At 41.2% G+C, this 26,752-nt stretch overlaps 1 protein-coding gene across 2 annotated transcripts in view; it reads right to left on the bottom strand.

The window, feature by feature from the left end:
• Positions 1-26,752, bottom strand: part of LOC136864125 (uncharacterized) — a 306,577-nt gene that overhangs the window by 192,239 nt on the left and 87,586 nt on the right. The window contains exon 2 of one of the 2 annotated variants that reach the window (XM_067140730.2): positions 14,300-14,381. The exons of the other annotated variant lie outside the window; for it this stretch is intronic. The gene's annotated coding sequence lies outside the window, so the exon portion shown is untranslated. The remainder of the gene's footprint in view (positions 1-14,299; positions 14,382-26,752) is intronic. 2 annotated transcript variants of the gene reach the window in all.

Raw genomic sequence — 26,752 nt, 5'->3', positions numbered from 1 at the left:
CACTGGAGTACTCCTCCGACCACCTGCGTGTCAGCACAGAGCGGTGACATGGCGCATTGTCCTGTTGAAACATGGTATCACCATCAGGGTACTCCGGGGCCAGAAAGGGATTCAGATGGTCTGAAAGAATATCCACATAACGTGCACCTACCAGCGCTTCCTGCAGCCGGACAATGGGGCCGAATTGCGACCATGAGAACGCCGCCCAGACCAGAACTGAGCCACCTCCCGCCTGGCCACAACCTCGTTGACACGCTGGATCAATAGCTTCATGGGGCATACGCCACACTCTCACGTGCCCATCAGCTAGATACAACTGGAACCGAGATTCATCGGACCATACTACACGCCGCCACTGTTCCATGGTCCATTGCCGATGTTCGCAGGCCCATTCCCCATTCACGTCGTTGAGCTCTGTGTCGAGGTGTCAGCAAAGGCACACGAGCTGGTCGTCTGCTGGTGAAGCCTATGCGGTGCAGTTGCCTCCTTACAGTCGTGGTAGAAATTGGTTTCCGACTCCCAACATTCAACTGGATGGTGATCTGACTCACAGTAGCCCGTCGAGCGTCCGGTATGGTTCTGCGGAGGCGATGTGATGTCCGTTCGTTAAACAGCTTTGGTCTTCCCTTGCGGCGGTTTACAGGGGTGGTAACATTCTCTTGAAGTTCCACCCTCGATACTGTTGACCTCGGAAACCCGAATTCGCCTGTAATCTCCGCAATGCTATGACCCATGCACCCTGCGCCGATGTCGCACCATGTCGCAAAGAAATCCACAAACCATCCAATATGAGGTATACTTGGAAACCGCCATAGCCACAAGGCGTGAATGAATAATAAAGTATGTAAGTGATCGTACCTTATTTTATGTCGTTACCTCAGTAAAATCATATCGTAGGATATTTACTACAATTCCAGCACAAATCTGGCATAAATTGTGAAAGTAGAATTTTTACCATATTTTTTTGTGAACCACGATAATCGGAGAAAGCAGAACATTCCGAGTGAAAAAGAACTACGTTTGAAAAATATGTAATTCGTTTAGTGATTTATTCTTGACTTTTAATAAATACTCATTTTTGGTTAAAGAAGCGCGCGTAAAATTTTACAATCAAAAACACATTTTACACACCCACATTTCATTCTAAACTTGTGTAAGTACTAATTATTCTATATAAAGTAGTTATAAAATATCTCTGGATGACTAATTTTGGAATTTTTAAGAACATTCTGTTATACACTGACTGACAGAGCAAAGGCAACACCAAGAAGGAGTGGTCAGAACTTTATGCCACTTGCAGGGTAGACTGACGTCACTAAGGTATGCTCATGATGTGAAATGCGCCGCTGTGCTGCGCACGTAGCGAACGATAAATGGGACACGGCGTTGGCGAATGGCCCACTTCGTACCGTGATTTCTCAGCCGACAGTCATTGTAGAACGTGTTGTGTGCCACAGGACACGTGTATAGCTAAGAATGCCAGGCCGCCGTCAACGGAGGCATTTCCAGCAGACAGACGACTTTACGAGGGGTATGGTGATCGGGCTGAGAAGGGCAGGTTGGTCGCTTCGTCAAATCGCAGCCGATACCCATAGGGATGTGTCCACGGTGCAGCGCCTGTGGCGAAGATGGTTGGCGCAGGGACATGTGGCACGTGCAAGGGGTCCAGGCGCAGCCCGAGTGACGTCAGCACGCGAGGATCGGCGCATCCGCCGCCAAGCGGTGGCAGCCCCGCACGCCACGTCAACCGCCATTCTTCAGCATGTGCAAGACACCCTGGCTGTTCCAATATCGACCAGAACAATTTCCCGTCGATTGGTTGAAGGAGGCCTGCACTCCCGGCGTCCGCTCAGAAGACTACCATTGACTCCACAGCATAGACGTGCACGCCTGGCATGGTGCCGGGCTAGAGCGACTTGGATGAGGGAATGGCGGAACGTCGTGTTCTCCGATGAGTCACGCTTCTGTTCTGTCAGTGATAGTCACCGCAGACGAGTGTGGCGTCGGCGTGGAGAAAGGTCAAATCCGGCAGTAACTGTGGAGCGCCCTACCGCTAGACAACGCGGCATCATGGTTTGGGGCGCTATTGCGTATGATTCCACGTCACCTCTAGTGCGTATTCAAGGCACGTTAAATGTCCACCGCTACATGCAGCATGTGCTGCGGCCGGTGGCACTCCCGTACCTTCAGGGGCTGCCCAATGCTCTGTTTCAGCAGGATAATGCCCGCCCAAACACTGCTCGCATCTCCCAATAGGCTCTACGAGGTGTACAGATGCTTCCGTGGCCAGCGTACTCTCCGGATCTCTCACCAATCGAACACGTGTGGGATCTCATTGCACGCCGTTTGCAAACTCTGCCCCAGCCTCGTACGGACGACCAACTGTGGCAAATGGTTGACAGAATGGAGAACCATCCCTCAGGACACCATCCGCACTCTTATTGACTCTGTACCTCGACGTGTTTCTGCGTGCATCGCCGCTCGCGGTGGTCCTACATCCTACTGAGTCGATGCCGTGCGCATTGTGTAACCTGCATATCGGTTTGAAATAAACATCAATTATTCTTCCGTGCCGACTCTGTTTTTTCCCCAACTTTCATCCCTTTCGAACCACTCCTCCTTGGTGTTGCATTTGCTCTGTCAGTCAGTGTATTACTTCAGCATAATTTTGATTGAACAACAGTGTACGATAACTAACAAGTCATATTTATAACAATTTCCGCTTTAAGTTTAATTAACGCATTATTATTATTATTATTATTATTATTATTATTATTATTATTATTATTATTATTATTATTATAACATTATGCAAGTGTATTAATTAATCAGAGAACTGATATTAAGATCATTATACTATCAGAAGTGTACAGCATAAATTACGATTTTATGAATAATATGAGCAAGTGAAATAACTTCCGGTTACTAATCTTTGGTAAAAACACATTCAAAATGCTACAATGAAAAACTCGTTTAACATGAGTTAACATTGTGTTCCAACGTGATATTTGAAGAGCACAGAGTATAAAGAAGTATGAATCCTCCGTGGCTCAGGTGGCAGCGCGCCGGCCTCTCACTGCTGGATTCCGTGTTTCAAATTCCGGTCACTCCATGTGAGATTTGTGCTGGACAAAGCGGAGGCGGTACAGGTTTTTCTCCGCGTACTCCGGTTTTCCCCGTCATCTTTCATTCCAGCAACACTCTCCATTATCACTTTATTTCATCTGTCAGTCATTAATCATTGCCCCAGAGGAGTGCGACAGGCTTCGGCAGCCAGCACAATTCCTATCCTCGCCGCTAGATGGGGGCTTCATTCATTTCACTCCTGACCCGGTCAAATGACTGGAAACAGGCTGTGGATTTTAATTTTCATAAAGAAGTGTGAGAATTACATCCATTTGCAGTGTAAAAGAATTTGTGAATTCAGTGCAGACAAGCAATGTTCAAAGTACTGGCTGGACATTGTCAAGGTCAGGTATCATTATGTTATTGTAAGGGAAGGAAACAAACTCGCCAGAACTGGTTTGGGTCAGTATACGCGAGAGGGAGTCTCTTTGTTTCTTCACAACCGACAGTGGGGTTCGAACGCACTATCTCTCGAATACAAACACACAGCTGCGCCACCCAAACTACACGGCCAAATTGCTCGGTAAACATTTTCCGACCAGATGTAATTAAATGCATGCGATATTCTAAACATTTACAAATGTGTTTTGAACGATGTAATTTAAATTGCTGCATGATATTTGTAGACAACTATAATGAACCAACCAGCGCCAGATCTGAGGTACAGGAAGGTGGGAAGCAGCCGATACTTTTAAGATCCGGTCAACTAAATCCTTCAGAAGCATCCAAGTCCTATCATACACGGACTAAGCTACGTAGAAAATGAACTGGGACCTCTGCCTTCTATACCAAGTAATACACGCTGAAGTCTTGTCGCATCGAAGACTAGAGTGACTTTTCCATAAAATGTTATAGGAAGAAGAAAACATTAAACCGCATCCGAAAACAGAAACATACATTGTGGCATGGTTATTTTATGTGAGAAATGTGTTCGTAAGCAACATTTTTACTGGTGGCCATATTAGAAGGCTGTCCTCTAAAATGGTGTATTATGTCCTGCTACGCAAGGATTACAAAGAAACGAGATAATTTTTGGCCACTACTTACTAATGATTGTGAGTGTACAATCGCACTCAGAGGACACTCCCAAATCCATCTTTTCGGGAACTGATTAAGATGTTTCTATGCTTAAACACTCTGGCTATACTAGCCTTTCCTAATAAAGGAAAACAATTAATTAACTGTAATTTAAATGCAATGAAGTGTGCACGATGTAATTCCACCCCAATATTATGTCATTTAATTGTTTGGTCAGCGCTGACAATAACTTCACAGGGACGGTTTTCCAAACGCCCTTGCGTCTCTGAAAATCATAATTATTTAATGCCAGGTTATTTTTACTTTGGTTTTTGAGGATAGCAATTATTATTATTATTATTATTATTATTATTATTATTATTATTATTAGTAGTAGTAGTAGTAGTAGTAGTAGTAGTAGTAGTAGTAGTAGTAGTATTTAACAGGGCCTATATTGACGAAAATAACGGTCATTCTTACTGTGGTTGAGCGCGATGCCATTTGATAATGAAGTCATAGTCGAGACCGCTAACATTTCAGCCAGACCTCGCACAAGAATATTATAAAGTAACTGGAGAATTTGACCCTCAATGAGTTCACATACACATTACGTCTGTTGCCTTGAAGGAGGCGTGTGGTTCCTCCCTTCATTCCCCTCTCCCTTCGTTGTCGAGCCAGTGGGACGTGTGGGCAGGCGGAGAAGCAAGTACCTTCCCCTCCGCGTGTGTTTCGCTCATGCTAGATATCCTCGTACTTCCGTCTTCTCCACCTCCCCTCACTCTTCAGATGTGGGTATGTGTTAACGCGTCTGATGGGTGTGACCAATGAGAGAGAGAATAAGCAGATGAATATTTCCGGCCACGAGATACTAAAGATTTCGAGCGTACAAACCGACTGATGGGAAAAGACTTGAGCCCACGTGAACACACATTTCCAGCACAGGCACTGGGCTTACGGCGGGCAAGGTTTGACACCCGTGTCTTAGTCAATGTTCCGTCAGCTGATTTAAACGTATGTATTCCACAAAGGGCAAGATCACTCTTTATGCAATTTCAGTAAAGTTCAGGCTACTTAATAGTACCTAAAGTAGTTTGGCGGATTATTAGCTATTATTAGTTTTGAAATGTATATGCATTTATGTATTTCTGAGGCCTGAGGTTTGAAGAACATGCCAGGCTGTTGTGATTACGGATGCGGAAGCAGATCCGAAAAGGGTTTTAATATTAAATTTGACAACTGCTTGTTTTCACCTCTCAAAGTAGTATGTTATAAGAGGCACCATAGCAACGAATAATGTTTTATCATACATTATAATGGTTACAAGAATAACTAGACGGGTTAGTAATTTTAAGGAGGCCAAAGCTGTCAATATCAAATTTATCCGTTGATATTATCTGTATCAAAAACCCGTACCTATATAACGAAAGTTGGTTAGAATATAATTTCCGATCTTTTACGTTGCATGTAAGGAAAAATAACTTGAGAATTTCACGATTATTATATTTGTCATAAAGTTTCAAATATCCCCGATAATGTTTTTTGTATCTAAAACCTGTACATTACAGAATTTCTAAGAACTGCCACTTCCGATCACTTATGTCTCGTTAATTTTCATTCTCTGAGCTATCATTAGAATATATTCTCGTATTGAAGCTTATATTGCTTTACATCTTTTAAAGGACTAGATTATAATTGTCACCTAGCATTGATCAGAGTTTTTCCTTACATTATATTAACAAGAACAACAATGTAATAGCAAAACCAATAGTAACAAATAAGTGTGTTTAAAATACACCGGATATCTACCAATACTAACCAAACGGGGGCACATAATTAGTCTCACATCAGGGGGATCGAACCGCGGGTGGCCGGTAACAGAATCTTGAGCAAAGGTACACCGGACTAGGACAATTACAAGTTTTCACCGATTAACGAGTAGTATTTTCTTAAATTATACTGTATAGCGGTACCAACATGTACCCGTGGTGTAGAGGTAGCGTGCCTGCCTCTTACCCGCAGGTCCCGGGTTCGATTTCCGGCCAGGTCAAGGATTTTTACCTGGACCTGAGGGCTGGTTCGAGGTCGACTCAGCCTACGTGATTCGAATTGAGGAGCTATCTAACGGTGAGATAGTGGCCCCGGTCTCCAAAGCCAAGAATAACGGCCGAGAGGATTCGTCGTGCTGACCACACGACACCTCGTAACCTGCAGACCTTCGGGCTGAGCAGCGGTCGCTTGGTAGGACAAGGCCCTTCAAGGGCTGTAGTGCCATGGAGTTTGGTTTTGTTACCAATATGTAAGTGCTCATCGCGGGGATCAAACGGTAGCCGTCATTAACAGACTACACAACACCCCGGGACCACAATGGCTTGTTTTCCCCACTAAAGAGTAGCAGGTTATCGTAATTAGTTATATTACTACCATCAATAGAATGTTACAGTATACTACGTTAATGTAAATATGGAGCTAGGTAACAATTTTTTCTCCCCATAGGTTAATAAAGGCCTAACTCAATTATTTTCGATATTCTGCGTATGTTAAGAATATATACGTACCGATAAGTCATACATAAATAATAAATCTCTATGTATAGTTCTAGTTTGGTGATATTGCTTTGTATATTCTGATATGTAAAACAGTGTAACCAAGAACATGGAACTGTTAAAAGTTTCTGTTTAAATGTAGGCTAACTTTACAGTCAGGACAAACAATATTCAAGGCAATGTGTGTACTTCTTATGGCACATATATTATAATTTAATGTTATTACAGTATTACAGGCCTTCCTCCCAACACAGAACAAATACGTAATTGTGTCTTGCTATATACCACGTATAAATATACATTTTGAGGAGTCTTCTATCAGGTAGACTCTGAATATAACGAGAGAGAGAGGGAGAGAGAGAGAGTGTGTGTATGTGTGTGTTATTCAGCTAAGTTCGCGACCTCTAACATCTTCCAATCTGTTAAAGAGAGACATTGTTTGTAATTCTTTAATTGTATTAATGGGCTCATAAAACACTGTCTAATTTGTCTCCATCACTTACGTAAATTACAGTGAAACTGGTAGCAACTTTGCTATATTTTTAACGGGTTAATGCTAATTTCACCAATAGAACACCTAAGAATCTAGCTCTAAGTTCAGTGATGTGCTGTGCTTATTTTGCAAATCCGACGAATACTTTAGAAGATATTAAAGGGCTTCATATATGTATGAATTAAAGAGAAAGCGATGCTCCACTCGCTGTGATGCTGTATGTCTCGCCCCTTGGTGATAAACACGTACTGTGTAGAGATGAGAAGAATGCAAGAATAAAGAATGTGGGTTCCAAGCATGAACTTCCTGTTGTGGCCAGACAGATCGGCTTTTATCTGCTCTTATCTGCTACACGAAAACATTGACTCACACTTTGCAGTTTGTTGGATTACAACTGACAAGAGCGAAGAGCTGCCAGTAGAAGATAATATAAAGTCGCCTGGGCAGTAGCGGAGTTGCTGTGGTAATCATTGCGTCACTGGCTCTGCTGGTGAAAACCCCTTCGCCCCGTACCTCACGGGCATGTGCATTCTTCTGATCTCGCAACAGTACCTCGCCTCGGGCCCTCAGAAACAACAGTATGATGTACAGCACTTCTGAGTTAAAACATTTTTGTTTCATTGATGCTGAATTGGAAAGAGACGAGATAACGCAGTGGAAATGTTATACATCAATTGCTTCATTGTCCTTCTCAGGAGTACAGAGTGTGAAATAAACTTTTTTTTCCTATTGGCTTTACGTCGCACCGACACAGATATGTCTTATGGCGACGATGGGACAGGAAAGGGCTAGGACTGGGAAGGAAGCGGCCGTGGCCTTAATTAAGGTACAGCCCCAGCATTTGCCTGGTGTGAAAATGGGAAGCCACGGAAAACCATCTTCAGGGCTGCCGACAGTGGGGTTCGAACCTACTATCTCCCGAATACTGAATACTGGCCGCACTTAAGCGACTGCAGCTATCGAGCTCGGTGAAATAAACTTCAAAATTCAATTAATGACAGGGACATTGGAAACAAATGGATGCAAAAATTAACGGAGAACGTTACTGTTGGGATATTTGGTGCTCCTTAAAGCCAACATGAAAGATCGATGCACTTACAACAGGCAGTGGTCGCGTTGAGAATAAATTACCGCTCATATGTTAGCATACATCGCTATTTACACAATATAGTTCAGATATTTTTATTTTTAGGACCATTGTTTCATTCTGCCCCGTTTCAACCACTTCTATGGCGCTGGGAAATTTACAGTCTGTCAAAACGTGGCTGGGTTAGGCCTATTTGTGTTTGTCAACAAGCCGTGAGTCACGCAGCATCACAGCGAGTGGCCCATCGCTTTTTTTATCTGAAGCCTATACATATTAAAACCGTTTAATATCTCCAAAAGTACTGATCGGACTTACAAAATAAGCACATCACTGAACTTGTGGCTCGATTCTTAGTTGCTCTATTGGGTAAAACTAGCAGAGTCCCATTTAAAAACCAAAGCTAATACCGGTTACTTGATAATTATGTTGACGAATTAAACAGCATATTTTATGAGCCCCTTAATACGATTTAAGAATTTGGGAACGTAATGTCTATGTATCTTTAGCGGATCAGGAGATATTCGACGCGGACAACTTCACTCTCCATCTATCAGCTGATTGAGTACTTGACTTACCGTGCGAGTTGGCGGTGCGGTTAGGGGCGAGCGGCTGTGAGCTTGCATCCGGGAGCGACCGTGCCGGATGCGACCACGCTGATATCGTGTCGCATGCGACCAATCAGTCAGACAGTCACCACTCAATTGTATTTAGGGAATCGCCGAAGTGACAGATTGCCTATCGGTTGTTTACCTAGTCTGTTCTTAAATTATTTCAGAGAATTAGAAAATTAATCCAACATTTCCCTTGGTAAACTATTACAATCCCTAACTCAGTTTCTTGTGTATGTATGTTGGGTATTCAGCCCGAAGACTGGTTTGATCCTCCACAGCTCTGCCAACAGCCGTTACAGATATCCTAGGCGTCACTGAAGAGGCATACAAGCAAATGAGGAGTGAGATCGTTTCCCGTTGCTTTTCTCACCAAGCCAGAATTTGCTATTACATAGCAGTCTGCCAAGCCCACTGAAATGCATGCACCAACCGATCCTACGAGCGATATTTTCAAACCATTTATAACAGGGACTGGCTGCATAAGGAATGGCATTACTAGCATCGCTCATACCTCGGTCACTTTCATATTGTCGAGGGCAAGAATGAGACTGTGTCAGGTCAATGAAAGTAACAAATTAATTCTAGCAATGCCAGAAGATATAGTGCACTGTAAACACTACTTCTCGCCAGCAAAGGCATACTCAATTTCTTATAAACGAATATTTGGCTCAGTTTATTCGAACAACTCTTCTCCTTTCTCCCAAGTCTTAACGTAACTGTGCAAGCATGAGACCTGAAAATTACGGCATTGTAATCCTCTCTCCAAGATCTACTCTGTTAATTTGGTGCATCAGTTACCTTCCATGCTGTATACACTGGAATGGAGTTTGATTTTGTAAGACGATCTCACGAAACTTCGAAGTATCTGAATAAATGCTACCACTTCTTATGATTACCTTGAACGTTTCAAATTTTATTTTTGAACGCAAGACTTTTAGTGCCGGGAGGTACGAGGACATGTCCAGCTCGCTAGATCTGTAGCTCCTTTACCCGGGACACACCACGGGAGTGAGCTACATGAACTACTGTGTGAGGGTGTTGTCTGTGGGTGTTATTGTTCGGGCTAGGAATGGGAAGGAAGTGGTCGTGGCCATGCGAAAGGTACATCCCGGCGTTTGGCTGGAAATGAAAATTTTCGAGAATGGCCGACGGGGGTTTCGAACGCAGTCGTCTCCCGAAATGGCCGTAACAGGCAGTGCCGTAACGCACTGAGATAACTTGTTTGGTAACTTCTCCCAGACATGGAAACGCATCTCTATATATGGGCATGTTGTACAGTAGGATAAAACGTACACGCATCACCATATTTCGTGTTCTAAAAAACTACCAGTTTCCCAAAGTAAATTTTTCAAAAGCAACTTAGGAAGATGCTGCTCTGTCATTGCTGTTTCTCGAAAGTCCAGGGACTGAACTTAATCATCCCCAAGAACTTTGTTTATAGATAAGGTAACTGTAAAACAAATATAATTACCGGGCTGAGTGGCTCAGGCGGTTGAAGCGCTAGCCTTCTGACCCCAACTTGGCAGGTTCGACTCTGGCCAGCATCTCGGCGTCTCCGAAAACCGTAAAATAAGTTAGTGGGACGTAAAGCCAAATTATTATTAATTTTTACAAACATAATCTTCGTAAAAATATAGCTGAACTTGTGTTATTGTAGTATTCAGAATAGAATTACCTGATTGTACATTTTGCTTCGCATTCCTAGAGTTTAGGCCTTAAATATCTCTTGCAATATTTATGACCCATCTATGTTTTCTCTTGGGGAGGAATATCTCTATTAATGGCATTCCAAACTATACATTACAGTGATTAGTTTTCAACGACGAGTTCTTGAACTGGTTTTAGATATTACCTTTGTGTATGATATAATGAATGCAGGTTTTATTTGAAGTTTCGTCATAGAAATGTACTCAATTATTATTTATAAAACTTTTACGCAGACGTTGGGATTGTTCTACGTAAAGATTTATATCGGCTGTACTTACCGACGACTCCGGTTCCATGGTTAAATGGATAGCGTGCTGGTCTTTAGTCACAGGGGTTCGATTCTCGACAAGTTCGGGAATGTTAACCATCATTGGTTAATTCCGCTGGCACAGGGGCTGTGATTATGTGTCGTCTCCATTATCTTATCCTCATCACGACGCGCAGGTCGCCTACAGACATCAAATCAGAAGACATGCATTTGGCGAGCCGAACTTGTCCTCGGACACTCCCGGCACTAAACTCCATACGCCTTTTTTTTTTTTTTTTTTTTTTTTTTTTTTTTTTTTTTTTTTTTTACTGACGACTAATTCAGTGTATATAATTAAATGCTGTGCACGGTTTATGGTTATAGTCGTTCGCTATTTGAACAGAACAAAGAAAAATGTAATTACCAACCTGGGTAGCAGTGCTATAAATGTTTGGCCTAATTTGTAACCTTTTCTTGTACTGATTTAGCTTGTCTTATCTTGGATGATGACATTGCTTGTTAAATTAAAATTAGGTTGTCAACGCCGGTCGCTAGTGGCACGGGTCGCATGCGGCACGGTCGCATCTGGCACGCCACCGGGAGATAGTGTGTTCGAACCCCACTGTCGGTAGCCCTGAAGATGGTTTTCCGTGGTTTCCCATTTTGAGACAAGACAAATGCTGGGGCTATACCTTAAGGCCATGGCCGCTTCCTTCCTACACCTAGGCCTTTCCCATCCCATCGTCACCATAAGACTATTTATGTCTGTGCGACGTAACGCGAATTGCAAAACAAAAGAAAACAAAAAAAATAGTACTTGGCTAAAACATGGCGGTTGGACTGATTTGGCCATACTGTCCATATAGAGTCACTACAACAGTACAGTGGTGGTTAATGATTCTTGACAAATATAGATTACGGATTATATGTACTGTAGTCTTCAGTACAAAAACAGATTTTTAATTACATTTCTTTTAGATTCGTAATTATTTCACTACCAGGCTGAGTAGCTAAGACGGTAGAGTGGCCTTCTGAGCCTAAGTTGACGGGCTCGATCCCGACTCAGTCCGGCGGTAGTTGATTGTGCTCGAATACGCGAGCCCCGTGTCGGTAGATTTACTAGCACAAAAGAAATCCTGCGTGACAAAATCTCGGCACTTCAATGTTTCCGAAAACAGTAAAAGTAGTTACTGGAACGCAAAATTATTATTATTATTATTATTAGACTACAATCTGGGTTAATCTCAGTTAAAGCTATTTTCAGCTGCGTCAACCGATGTTAGTCAGGCAAATGGGATCTGTATTTTGACGTTGCATAGTTAATTTGTAAAAATAGTTGCTCACACAATTAGCCTAATTAGAAGCGAACAAAGCCATCATTTTAGCTGTGAATAATCATTTTTGTTGGTCTTTGTCTTACGATGCACCGATTCAATTAGGCCCAGGCCCAGCATTTGCCTGGTGTAAAATTGGGAAACCACGGGAAACCATCTTCAGGGTTGCCGGGACCCACTATCTCCAGAATGAAAGCTCACTGCTCCATAATCCAAACCACGTAGCCAAGTCGATCGGTGTGAATAACCTTAATTTCATGTGTTTAACAACTGAAAAATAATTGAATACATCTACACAAACTTTATCGTGACATGGGTGTTTAAAGAAAGTACCATTTAGGGTTTCTACAACTACTACCTGTGTTGATAGACGCAGGAATGCTATATTTTGTTCTGACTAGGATTAATTTAAACCTATATACGTAAGGATGAATTGTTCATTTAAAAAAGTCTCATTCCGTTCCTCATTCACACTGTTCTCTTCTTTGCTGATGAAGTTCCATACATTTAACCTCGTTTCTGTACATTTCTGCTTCAGTCCACTACCGCATAATACCTAACTTTGAAGAAGTGTTCAATATTTTTTCTTCGAAATTACAGCACATTTATCATTCACAATTTCCTTCATTAGGCATCATTTTGAATTGCACATTGCCTATAATGCCTGCGTAAGACTTCGTAGTTACAAATTAGCTTCCTAACGTCAAGGTAACACATTCAATGCGGGGAATTCAGCGCTTTAGGATCACATGAACTCAAGCACGTAAGAACCAAAATGGCGGTTAAGCATACCCATGTCATAAAGCCATAGATAACAACTTTAGCGTAGTGTCGATTGTAATGTTGAAACCGGATGAAGAATCTGTTTTACGTACCGTCTAAGGTATTTATAATCCGTAAGCAATTTTTCTACCTAACAAATATTTTCAGAAATATAGCAGAGCATTCAGTCATATAGGCTATAGTGAGATTTCGTATTTTCAGTTTGAATTCACATTTTGTTACATTTTCAAAGAAATGAATACAGAATGCTTTTATTCCACCTTTCAGATACAGAAGACTGCTGTCCGTGACTGGGAGAGCGGACTTTGAAGTCAGTCAGTCAGTCAGTCAGTCAGTCAGTCATTCTTTCTTTCATGCAGACAGTATTTCATTCATTCATTCATTCATTCATAATAGAATGTTCAGTTCAGCTGAGTCCAGTCCAAGTCGTTCAGTCGTTCACTCAATCACTCAATCAATGAATGCTCTCTCCAGTTAGTGGCTGTCCGTGACCAGGTGAGAAGAGATATTCATTCATCATTCGTGGAATTCACTCGGACATGACCACAATTCACTCATGAAATCATCCATTCATTAATTCATGCAGTTATTCACTCATTCAATTCAGTCATAATGTATGTTGCAATTGCAAGATAACTCTTGTAAGACTTGTGACACAAAAGTATGCACTAAATAAGCTTAGGAAGAGGACGATACATATTATTGTCCTAGACTATGTAACACTGTTAACGTCTACGACAAAATTAATAATATTTAGCGCAGTAACAGTCAAATAACCGTAAGGAGGAGAATGTAATGCACGTATCGAATTTAATTAAATGCAATAAACGAATCCTCTCTCCCCAATTTCATGTGATCCAAAACCCGGGGATGGGAATATTCTATTCTATAGAAGACTGATATTCAACCTTAACCCCAAAATTTGGAATCCCAAATTCAAAATATTAATGTTATTTGCTTTACGTCTCACTATTACGGTTTTCAGAGACGCCGAGGTACCAGAAAGTAGTCCCGCAGGAGTTCTTTTACGTGCCAGTAAATCTACAGACACGAGGTTGACGTATATGAGCAAATTCAAATACCACCGGACTGAGCCAGGATCGAACCTGCCAAGTTGGAGTCAGAAGGACAGCGTCTCAACAGTCTGAACCACTCAGCCCGGCAGATGCCAAATATTCCAGGTCTTTAGGAATAGGTACGCATCTAAAGTATACTGCGTCAGGTCCAACGTTGTACTTAAGACTACCCCTGGTTATATTCACGGGGATACAGTGTGTACAAGATGAGAAATACGATAATTAACAATTTGTTTCACACACGAGTTAGCAAATAGATCAAAATTCAAACTTACAAGAGAACTGGAATTCCAATTTAATTCGAGAGGCTGTGGGCTGCTCAGAAACACAACGACGAGTAAGTACAAGATGAAGAACCTGTAACAATATTGAGAGAGATAAGCTGAGGGAGGCAGACAGGATGGAACTAGACGTGTCAAGCATTTATGATATCCACGAACACAAACGGACGAACTACGCAGTCCGAATCAGGAGTAAGAATTAACAGGGTATTATGGGGAAATAAGGGGGACGATGTGTTAGCTTAACTCTGGGCAGCACTCAGATATCTAACTGACAGAGTGGTTTGTGTAGATCTGATGAAAGATTCCTTCTTTAAAAAATAGGTATAAGTGTACTTACTACGTGAAGCAGATGATCAGGACAAAAAGTGTGCGCGTTTTATGAGGCGTGAGGCAGGAAAGAAAAGGGAACAAAGATAGACAAGTACAGAAATCGCTGTAAGAAATTCATTATTATTATTATTATTATTATTATTATTATTATTATTATTATTATTATTGCTTGGAGAAAATAACTATACCATTGTTGCCCACGGATTCATCAGGATCTATTCTGTAGTCCAGGTATATTCTTGCTTAAAAGTAAACTTAGTATCACGAACCTAAAATCCCGTTCGCCTTAGGTTGGAGAAAATAGCTCTAAGGCAAAGATGTGAGGCAAATACCCGAAGAATGATAAGTGTGTAGCAGACAAAATGAATGGCTGAGGAACAGAAATGATGTGCAAGAGTTGTGCTGACGTTGATTATAATTTTAATGGGAAGTAAAACTAGCCACGTCACAATGAACTATTTGCGAAATACCCAGGGACTTAATGCACTTTTTCCCATTTCTGTTCTTTCTCCCACATCCTGGTGGGGTCGCGGGTGCGTTCTATGTAGCCGGATGTTATAAAGGGGGAGGGGTAAGTATTCAAATCTTACGAGCTGCTGTGGTGGTGGGTAGTGCGGAGTGTTATGTGTATAGATGAACAGGTGTGTATTCAGAAAAATACCTTGTCCTTGAAATGGAGGAATTAATCAGATGAAGCTAAATTCCATGGCACGGCCTGGAATTGAAACCGAGAACCTCTGAACCGAATGCCACTATGCTTGCACGGAGTCATTACTGTCATTACTGTTTGTTGCAGGAATTAGGTCATCTGTATAGCGCCATGTAGCGACGTTTCCTTAACATCATTTTAACAACTTACATAACATTATTAGTATTTAATGAGGCAGAGAATTGGAAAATGTTCACAAGGGTCACAAATCTCTGGCTTCAACACTGTATTTAAAACTGTTTAGTGCACCTAGTTTCACGGTAATCCCACCCAACTGGCCTTTGGTTAAGTAGTGTTAGTAAATAAATGTATGCAGACAATATTATTCTGTTTTTTATTTTTTTTTGACATATTCAGGGACTGGAGGCATATTGTGTCTACAGTTCCGTGTTGTTTTTTCTTTTGTAACTGTAGACTCAAAATCAGGAGTTGGCGAGCGGCAGGGTGGTCATTTCCTTTCTGCCGCTCAATTTGTCACGGAATCAAGTAGTTTACCATTTAACCGTGTGAAGCTCGACAACCTCGGTACCAGGCATGTCAAATAATCTATAAATTGAAAGCCTTAATAATTGAACCGGAGATCGCCGATGATCAAGAGCCACGACCACAGAACCAGGGTAGGAGGATAAGTACTTCCCTGTCGGCAGCCCTGAAGACTGTTTCTCGTGATTTCCCATTTTCAAGCCAGGTAAATGCTGGGGCTGTACCTTAATTAAGGCCACCGCCGCTACCTCCCCAATCCTAGGCCCCTCCCATCCTTCCGTCGCAGAAAACCTTCGATGTGTTAGTGCGACTTTAAACAAGTAGCAAAAAACATACCTCATTCTACTGCTTTTTGTCAAACATAGTGTACATGACAAAAAAGTTTCGAATATCAAGGTTGCAATGCAATAATGTTTTTCAGTTGCTTTACGTCGCACCAACGGCTATGAGTGGGAAGAAAGTGGTCGTGGCCTTAAGGTACAGCCCTAGTATTTGCCTGGTGTGAAAATCAGAAACCACCGAAAACCACTTTCAGGGCTGCCGACAATGGAGTTCGAACCCACTATCTCCCGGATGTAAGCTTACAGCTGCGCGCCCCTAACCGCACGGCCAACTCGCCGGTTATCATGAAGTTACAGAATGCTGTTTTTTGCATCAGATAAACACAAAATGTAAATGGAAACTTTTACAATCTCAAATATGTTTCTACCAATATCTAAGGCAAATGATCAAGAATAATGAAAAGGTAAATAATTTTAATTTTTTTCACTCCCTTAGTACCGTGTATGGTCTCCTCTGGCACTGTTCAGGTCTCTGACACGCTGTGACTTGTTTGCCATCAGTATATTGACGTCATCTTGAGGAAGAAGATCTCATTCAAACTCTGTCATTCTATTGAGGTCTACGAATGGCTGTGGAGGTTGTGGACGATTAAAAAACATTCTTTTTCAACCTGTCCCCTGCATGCTGAACGCAGTTCATGTTTGGTGAATTCGCTGACGAATTCATATGGTTGATATCTGCCTATCTCATTAAGTTCCTCACTGATGCACCTTAATGAGGGTGAGAAATAATGTCGTCGACTAAGGCTTTTGCAAAGGGTCCAAGAATTCATTGGTATTCCGCTGGGCAGTTAACGTTTCTTGAATTTGTATCAATGGTTTACAACGAGTATGCATAATCTGACAACATTACACCACCCCCACCAAATGCATGTACCTTTTGAACATGCTGGTACTTTCCACCACGTCCTTGACGTCTTTACACCCTGAGTGGTATCCGTGCTTCATCTGCAAACATGACATTACGCCATTCATCCAGCACCCATTAAGATGTTGGATAGCCCATCTTCTCTCTCAACACGATGATTGTCTAATGAAATACGTCGGATCAGTCGGAATGGCCGTAACTGGGCACTATGCAGCAGATACACTGACCCCAGTTGCCCTCAAGAGGTCGTCTCGTAATTGTCGAGTAGTAGAAGTTTGTATACTCTGCGCTGTTACGCAGATACAGTATACCGATCCTGACGTGGCGTTGTCACCCCCGGTCGACCTTCCCTCGGTCTGTCGGTCACATCATTGGTCTCACGGTACCTCTCCTACGTTTTTGACACTGCACTTTGGATAACCCCTACGATACATGCTACTGTTGCTTGTGTATGTCCACACTAAATCAATGCCACAATTCTGGCTCGGACAAAATGGGAAATAAGCATTGCACAAGAAAAGTAAACACTACCTGAAGATCGTACTGCACTGTATACACCACTACCAGTGTTCACTTGAATTGGCATAGTTCACCCCAGGCTCAACACAGTCTGCAGGCAGAGACATTTGCTGTTTTTGTAAACAAGCAATTTGATTATTTGTGTGAATACAGTGCTTTCTACCACTTACACCAGAACTACACACGCCCTATCCACATAACGTGCCCCTCATCTCACAATATTACAAAATTGTCTGAGGTGTACATAATCGGAAATTAAAGTTAACGGTACCCTCGAGAAAGAAGTTAAGACTGTACAACTTCAATTATTCGAGGTAATGTAGACAGAGATACTGAAGTACCCTATAATAAGAACCACCCCATACAAGAACACTTTTCTTGCCACACAAAGCTCAGCTCACACTGTAAAAAATCAAAGAACGCTACCACCACCCTGCCGGAAGCCAAACTGGCTTTAAAACCGACTTCACAGAAACAAATTGCAATTCAGCCATTAACAAAAACAAGTAAAGTAGTAAAAAAAACAAAAAAGCGTGGGGTTAAATCTTCATAGCCCGAAGAAAAGTACGGCATTGTCTCTCTGGAATCGGAAGACTAGTGGGGATACGAAAGTGAGGATGACGAAGATGCGGAGCATGTATTGTGTAAGCCTCTTCTCGGACGACCAACAGGAAGAAACCTGGGTAAGGTGTAGGTAGTGTTTGAAGTGGGCACACGCACTGCTTGTGCAAGTGATACTTCGGCCAGATTCCTCTGCGAAATGTGGTGGGAAAAGAAAAAAAGAAATGGACAAAAGAAAAGAAGAACGGTCAAATATTAAGAGTAAGCAATTGTAAACTTTGTCAGGTTTTGAACCCAGAATGTTGAGTCTGTGTACCCATCAACCCTCTTGAATAAATACTTCATTTTGTGTAACTGTCTGCAGTTGCAGTTATTTATGCATTTACCTTAAAAATCCAATTCCATATTAGGAACCTTTATCATCCCACATTAATCACCATTCCATATTAGAAATCCAACTGCAATACTTTAGAAAAATAAAGTTATAATTTTTAAAAAATGTGTATTTCATGAATATGCATTACACTCTACAATGTAGAGAAATTGCTACAGAATCAATCTATAATATTCATAGATATCATGGAAAAAATAAATAAACAAAAATATACCCATATTAGGCTAATTTCCTCTACATGCGTGGCACAAAATTCACGACAAAACTTTTTAGAATTATGGCATCAAAAAAGTAATGCTGTGTTTTAGACTTACAGATCTGTTCGGATAATATGGCGCCTCTGATAATCGGGGTTCTAGTGTATTTCGATTTTTTCGCATCGTGCGAACGTAACTCTGGCAGATAATCCATATACAGACGGAATTTTCTTCTGAATGTTACGCACCCGCACTGCTACACAAATCATGAAGAAATCATTACAAGCATCATTTAATACCGTGTAACTGGCCTTGATAACCGCATGGATGTGTTTAGGAAGAGAGTCCACAAGGTCGTGCAGGTACGTCCCATCCAGATTAAGCCACTCACTGAGGATTTGATCGCGCAATTCCACCAAATTGCAGGGGTGCTGATGTCTGCGTTTTAGCCGCTGTTCCAACATGTCCTACAGATTTTCAATGGGCTTCAAGTCAGGTGATTTTGCAAGCCATTCCAAATGTAGTAGGATGGGGGAAAGTTCATAAAACCAGTCACACATACGTCCAGCCCGATGAACTTCGCTGCTGTCATCTTGAAAATCGGGGTATCAATAGCATACTCATCATGCAGATGTTGACTGAAAGGCAACATATGGTCATCCAAAATGTTTAAATAAACATGCTGCTCAGTAAGCAGGCCCAAATCACGATACGAGAAACACCCCCAAAATATCACAGACCCACATCCGGCTCGAACCTGATCTTGCCCACATCCAGGATGAGATGCTTCGTTTGGCCTTCGGTGCATTGGACGACGTGAGTCACTGAAAACATACAAAAACGTGATTCGTCTGACCACATTACGTTCCGCCGGTCAGCTATTGTCGACGTTCGATGAATTCTAGCCCATTGAAGACACGTAGCTTTATGTGCCTGTGTGAGTAACGGCCTCTTGCGAGGTGACAGACTCGAAATGTTCACTGCATCGCAATATTCTCTCGCTAACAGGTTGGGACGGACCTTCATTCACTGACACTAGCAATTCCTGTCGCGTTTGGAAGTAATTTTGATTGATGATGATCATGTTTAAAGGGGCCTAACAGCTAAGTCATCGGCCCGTGATTTTGATTCACAAGCTGTGAAACGCGTCTCCGGTCCCTCTCGTTCAGGATCTTTTTTCCGACCACAATTCTGATGTCGTGCTGTATGGCCACGTGTAGTACACCACTCCTTGTAGACACGTGGAACAGTCCGCAGCGAAACACCAACAAATCCAGCAACTTCAAGCACCGTATGGCCATGGGCACAGCCAAACACGATTGCCCATTTTTACCACTCTGTCACATCCTTACATCTACCCATGTTGACGTACACTGTACGCTCGAAACATCAATGTCTCGCTGATCGCTACTGCCTAAGGGTACGTCCAAGATGCCCGCTGGTTTTCTGAGTCAGACAGTCGGCGCTGAATGTCTGACTCCGAGTGGCAGGTGGGATGTGGCCATTATGAAAGCTGGTTGTCAGCGCAGACAGAGCTGCCACAAAAGAAAAGATATGGGATACAACTGATCAGTGTAGCATGGAACTAACAAGAGAACAGGCTGCAGCTCTATTGCTGCTAAGTGACAATGTTACAACCAAGTTAAAACGAATGAGAAGTGATACATCCAATAAATGAAGTAAGGTATATTTACGGGGAGTACAAACACCTTTTTCCACAGTTACTTGTCGACGAAAACAGATTTTTGAATATTTCGGAATGAGTTCGGATACGTTTTGTTTTATTTTGTTAAAATTTGAATACAGGCTTATACTGGGCGAATTACCACACTCAACACGAAAATCAACAGCCTGCGCGGCAGGTTGTCTGAAACCAGAATGAACGAATCATTCCGGTAAATATCTGAGTCAGACTACCAGTGCGCAGGCTTCCTGCGCGCAGGTACATTATGGCCAGTCCCGCTTAAAAACACAGGACATACTTATGTAGACTCGGCGCCGACTGTCTGACTCAGAAAACCAGCGTGCATCTTGGACGTACCCTTATGTTCACGTAGAGGCAGTGCGCATGCGGTATGCGGTTGAGCACTGGACTTGTTCGCTGCGCCATCTGTACAGGATTAATGATCCATCTGTGCGTGCTCACTATGGTGATTAATTTTTTGTCCGGATAGTTTATTTTCCATGCAAGTATACTGTAGTTCACAGCATTTTTTTTGTTGTGTAATGGGAAAGAACGAAATACACACGACTATTTCTAATTAATAAATACTGAAGTGGAAGCCATTTTCTTTTCAGTGTCGATTTAATTATACAGCATATACAAAACCTATAATTTTTCCAGTCTGTCTAAACTAATGCAACCCCACTCTCGGCAGCCCTAAAGATGGTTTTCCGGGGTTTCCCATTTTCTCACCATGAAAATGCTGGGGCTGTACCTTAATTAAGGCCACGGCCGCCTCCTTCCCATTCCTAGGCCTTCCCTCTCCCATCGTCGCCATAAAACCTATCTGTGTCGGTGCGACGTAAAGCAACTGGCAAAAAAAGCTAATGCAAAATCAAGAAATGCTAAAAACCTGAAAAATAAAATATTTTGTTAATAACTGAATGAACCTGGGAAATAAAACATTTAATAAGAGAATGGCAAGCTTCGTTCCTAAGAAAGTGATTTGCTAGAATCTAATGATCTTTCAGGAACGAAAAGTTCATTCTTTTAATTTAATATTTTCTTTTTTGGGCAATTTCTAGTATTTATTATTCTAACATTAATTTCGACAAACTGGAATACTTAAAGGTTATATAAATTCAGAAAAAGAAAAATATAATTGTCTATTTCTGATTAGCAAATGACTGATCACTGTCGAAATCTGTTTCGCTCATATGACGTTCTATTAAAAGATGTTTAGACAATTTAGATAAAATAGAAGTAGGCCTCATCCCAGCTAACGGTGCGTTCATCGCCCAAGAAGTACGCTAGCCAAGGCAAAGAGGTATAGGAGAGAAGGATGAAAAGTCTACGTTAAGCGGCTAGAAATCGCTGTACTACAGAGAGGAGATGCCTTTGCTGGCGAGATGTAGTGTTTACAGTGCACTATGTCTTCTGGTATGGGCTATATCAAATTTGTTACTTTCAATGACCTGTCTCAGTCTCATCCTTGACTTTGAGAATATGAAAATGACTGAGGTATGAGTGATGCTAGTAATACCATTCTTTATGCAGCCAGTCCCTGTTATGAATGGTGTGAAAATATCGCTCATAGGGTCGGTGCATGCATTTCAGTGGGCTTGGCAGACTGACATGTAATAGCAACGGCTGGCTCGGTGAGGAAAGCAACTGGAAACTACCTCACTCATTTCCCTAGTACGCCTCTTCAGTGATGCCTAGGCTATTTATGACAGCTGTTGGCGGAGCTGCAGAGGATCAAACCAGCCTTCGGGCTGAATACCCAATATACACACAGAGAGGAGAGTTTTACTTTGTCCACGATATCAACAGAGAAAGGCGAACCACTCCGTGTCCATTTAACTCCTATATCTCGGATAATAAAGTCACATCATTCTAAGAAAATTTATACCAATAAATGTTAGATAAAAGTTAATGCTACGAAGTTCCGAATGTGTATTACATACCATGTAAATTTGGGACATTCGTAAAAGGCTAGCAGTAATCTTCCACGTGACAAAAAGTAACAAGTCAAGGGCGGATGATAAATTGTAAAGGATTCAGATATCACGAAGCATTCCGCGTCGTCTCCATTGAAAGAATAGCTAATAAACTTACAAACGTTCATCGCACACAATCCACACACCAAGGTCTGTTCACCGCATGTTCGCTTTATCAAAATGTACTTACAGTTAATTCTGACAGAATTAAATGGAAGAGAAAGACATGAAAACAATAATAACTTTCACGCTGATTAACCTTAGGCTACCACCGACAGATAAACGTCGAAGTCTCGCTCACGGAGAGATCTAACTCCTCTGGGACTAGGAGAATTCAATCATATGCATCGGACTGATAAATGATTTAAACCCGTTGCGCGCAGGAAGTCTCTAGACTAGTGCTTGCCCACGAGCAAGAGAAAGGGGATTCACTGTGTCCGTTTAACAAAGACTAACTACAACCTATCAGACCTTAATGCAAAATCCAATATGGCGAAAACATCGGACCACTGTCTGCTGTGGGCGCAGCTGGGCATTAATTCCTAATAATATAACTAACGCCGATTACGTTCAAAATATTCGTAAAGAGGAATTAGTATATGAAATATAAATCATGTTTCCATAGTTAGAAAACACGAAACAGTTCAAAATAACACACCAAAATCGAAACAAGTATTCGACCAACTTACAGAACGCTACACCAGTACATTTGACAATGACAAAATGTAAGTAATAAATATTCGTTGGTAAAAACAACCCATTACAAGAAAAAACAAATCGTCAATAACAGTGAAATGATGCATCGTACTCAGTAAATAAGATACGCAGCAACCAATCAATACCGATCTGCATTTAGGGCAGTCGCCCAGGTGGCAGATTCCCTATCTGTTGTTTTCCTTAGCCCTTTCTTAAATGATTTCAAAGAAACTGGAAATTTATTGAACATCTCCCTTGGTAAGTTATTCCAATCCCTAACTCCCCTTCCTATAAATTAATATTTGCCCCAATTTGTCCTGTTGAATTCCAAATTTATCTTCATATTGTGATCTTTCCTACTTTTAAAGACGCCATTCAAACTTATTCGTCTACTAATATTCCACGCCATCTCTCCGCTGACAGCTCTGAACATACCACCACTTAGTTGAGCAGCTGTCTTCTTTCTCCCAATTCTTCCCAGCCCAAACTTTTCAACATTTTTTGTAACGCTACTCTTTTTTCGGAAATCACCCAAAACAAATCTAGCTGTTTTTCTTTGGATTTTTTCCAGTTCTTGAATCAGGTAATCCTGATGAGGGTTCCATACACTGGAACCATACTCTAGTTGGGATCTTACCAGATACTTATATGCCCTCTCCTTTACATCCTTGCTACAAGCCCTAAACACCCTCATAACCATGTGCAGAGATCTGTACCCTTTATTTACAATCCCATTTATGTGATTACCCCAATGAAGATCTTTCCTTATATTAACACCTAGATACTTACAATGATCCCCAAAAGGAACTTTCACCCCTTCAATGCAGTAATTAAAACTGAGAGGACTTTTCCTATTTGTGAAACTCACATCCTGACTTTTAACCCCGTTTATCAACACACCGTCGCCTGCTGTCCATCTCACAACATTATCGAGGTCACGTTGCAGTTGCTCGCAATATTGTAACTTATTTATTACTCTATACAGAATAACATCATCTGCAAAAAGCCTTACCTCTGATTCCACTCCTTTACTCATATCATTTATATATATAAGAAAACAAAGGTCCAATGATACTGCCCTGAGGAATTCCCCTCTTAATTATTACAGGGTCAGATAAAGCGTCGCCTACTCTAATTCTCTGAGATCTACTTTCCAGAAATATAGCAACCCATTCAGTCACTCTTTTTGTCTAGTCCAATTGCACTCATTTTTGCCAGTAGTCTCAGATGATCCACCCTATCAAATGCTTTAGACAGGTCAATCGCAATACAGTCCATTTGACCTCCTGAATCCAAGATATCTGCTATATCGTGCTGGAATCCTACAAGTTGAGCTTCAGTGGAATAACCTTTCCTAAAACCGAACTGCCTTCTATCGAACCAGTTATTAATTTCACAAACATGTCCAATATAATCAGAAAGAATGCCTTCACAAAGCTTACATGCAATGCATGTCAAACTTACTGGCCTGTAATTTTCAGCCTTATGTCTATCACCCTTTCCTTTATACACAGGGGCTACTATAGCAACTCGCCATTCATCTGGTATAGCTCCTTCAACCAAACAATAATCAAATAAGTACTTCAGATATGGTACTATATCCCAACCCAGTGTCTTTAGTATATCCCCAGAAATCTGATCAATTCCAGCCGTTTTTCTAGTTTTCAACTTTTGTATGTTATTGTAAATGTCATCGTTATCATATGTAAATTTTAATACTTCTTTAGCATTAGTCTCCTCCTCTATCTGGACATTATCCTTGTAACCAACAATCTTAGCATACTGCTGGCTGAATACTTCTGCCTTTTGAAGATCCTCACATACACACTCCCCTTGTTCATTAATTATTCCTGGAATGTCCTTCTTGGAACCTATTTCTGCCTTAAAATACCTATACATACCCTTCCATTTATCACTAAAATTTGTATGACTGCCAATTATGCTTGCCATCATGTTATTCTTAGCTACCTTCTTTGCTAGATTCAATTTCGTAGTAAGTTCCTTCAATTTCTCCTTACTTCCACAGCCATTTCTGACTATTTCTTTCCAATCTGCACCTCCTTCTTAGTCTCTTTATTTCTCTATTAAAATAAGGTGGGTCTTTACCATTTCTTAGCACCTTTAAAGGTACAAAGCTGTTTTCACATTCCTCAACAATTGCTTTAAACCCATCCCAGAGTCTGTTTACATTCTTATTTACCGTTTTCCATCGATCATAGTTACTTTTTAAAAACTGCCTCATGCCTGCTTTATCTGCCATATGGTACTGCCTAATAGTCCTACTTTTAAGACCTTCCTTTCTAACACATTTATTTTTAACTACGACAAAAACGCTTCATGATCAGTAATGCCATCTATTACTTCGGTTTCTCTATAGAGCTCATTTGGTTTTATCACCACCATATATAGTATATCTTTCCCTCTGGTTGGTTCCATCACATTCTGAATCAGCTGTCCTTCCCATATTAGCTTATTTGCCATTTGTTGGCCATGCTTCCTGTCGTTCGCATTTCCTTCCCAATTGACATTTGGTAAATTCAGATCCTCCGTTACAATCACATTCCTTTCCATGTCGTTTCCTACATAGCTGATTATCTTATCAAATAATTCTGAATCCGTATCAGCGCTACCCTTTCCCGGTCAGTACACCCCAAAGACATCAAGTTGCCTAGTAACTTTATAGATAAGCCTTACACCTAGAATTTCATGTTTGTCACCTTTAACTTTTGCGTAGCTTACAAATTCTTCTTTCACCAGAATGAACACTCCCCCTCCCACCATTCCTATCCTATCTCTACGATACACTCTCCAGTTCCGTGAGAAAATTTCTGCATCCATTATATCATTTCTCAGCCATGATTCAACTCCTATTACAATATCTGGTAAATATATATCTATTAAATTACGTAATTCTACTCCTTTCTTTACAATACTTCTACAGTTCAGCACTAACATTTTTATGTCATCCCTAATTGACTTCCAGATCTCTGTACCCTTAGCAAGCAAGACTACTTTTAAACATGTACATAACTCGCTAATATAACCCTACAGCCAGTACACTTGAAAATGACAAAATTAAACAAACATTCGTTGGTAAATCACATCAATGCACAACATATTACAAGTAAAACACAAATTACACACGGCAATGAAATAACATTCTCAACAAATACACATTCACCGGCCTAATCCTACTTGAAATACACAATTAAAGGTGTATTTATAACAAAATCATAATTGATAAAAACATTTACTAACACTTTAATTCACTTTTTAATTAGGGTTTTCAACTTCACACCGCACTGACACTCATCAAGTTTATATACACTACTCTCAATTAACTGAAATCCTAACACTACAAGTGCCTCTGTTTGATTCTATAACTTTCAGCCTGCAACATTTTAATGCAGACATCACACTTTTTGCATAATATTCCAATCACTTGCAAACTGGTGTAGCTGGCAATGCAGACCAAAATCCAGTGTTTCGAGGGGAGCTGTCATGTGAACTACTACCTCTAACGCAGGCTCAAACGCATCTAAATTATCAATAATTCCATCATGGATATTTTTATAGACATTACGAGCAAAGTCTTCAAAGAAAATTCACGAAGTTTCGCAGACCTCATCTTCAGTACACCTAATACTTTTGAGATTTCTTTCAGACTCAAGAATTTGTTCCCA

This window comes from Anabrus simplex, chromosome 2 (genome assembly GCF_040414725.1).
Source record: "Anabrus simplex isolate iqAnaSimp1 chromosome 2, ASM4041472v1, whole genome shotgun sequence".
In the NCBI taxonomy this organism is placed as follows: Eukaryota; Metazoa; Arthropoda; class Insecta; order Orthoptera; family Tettigoniidae; genus Anabrus; species Anabrus simplex.
This window is presented reverse-complemented; position numbering and strand designations above follow the sequence as displayed.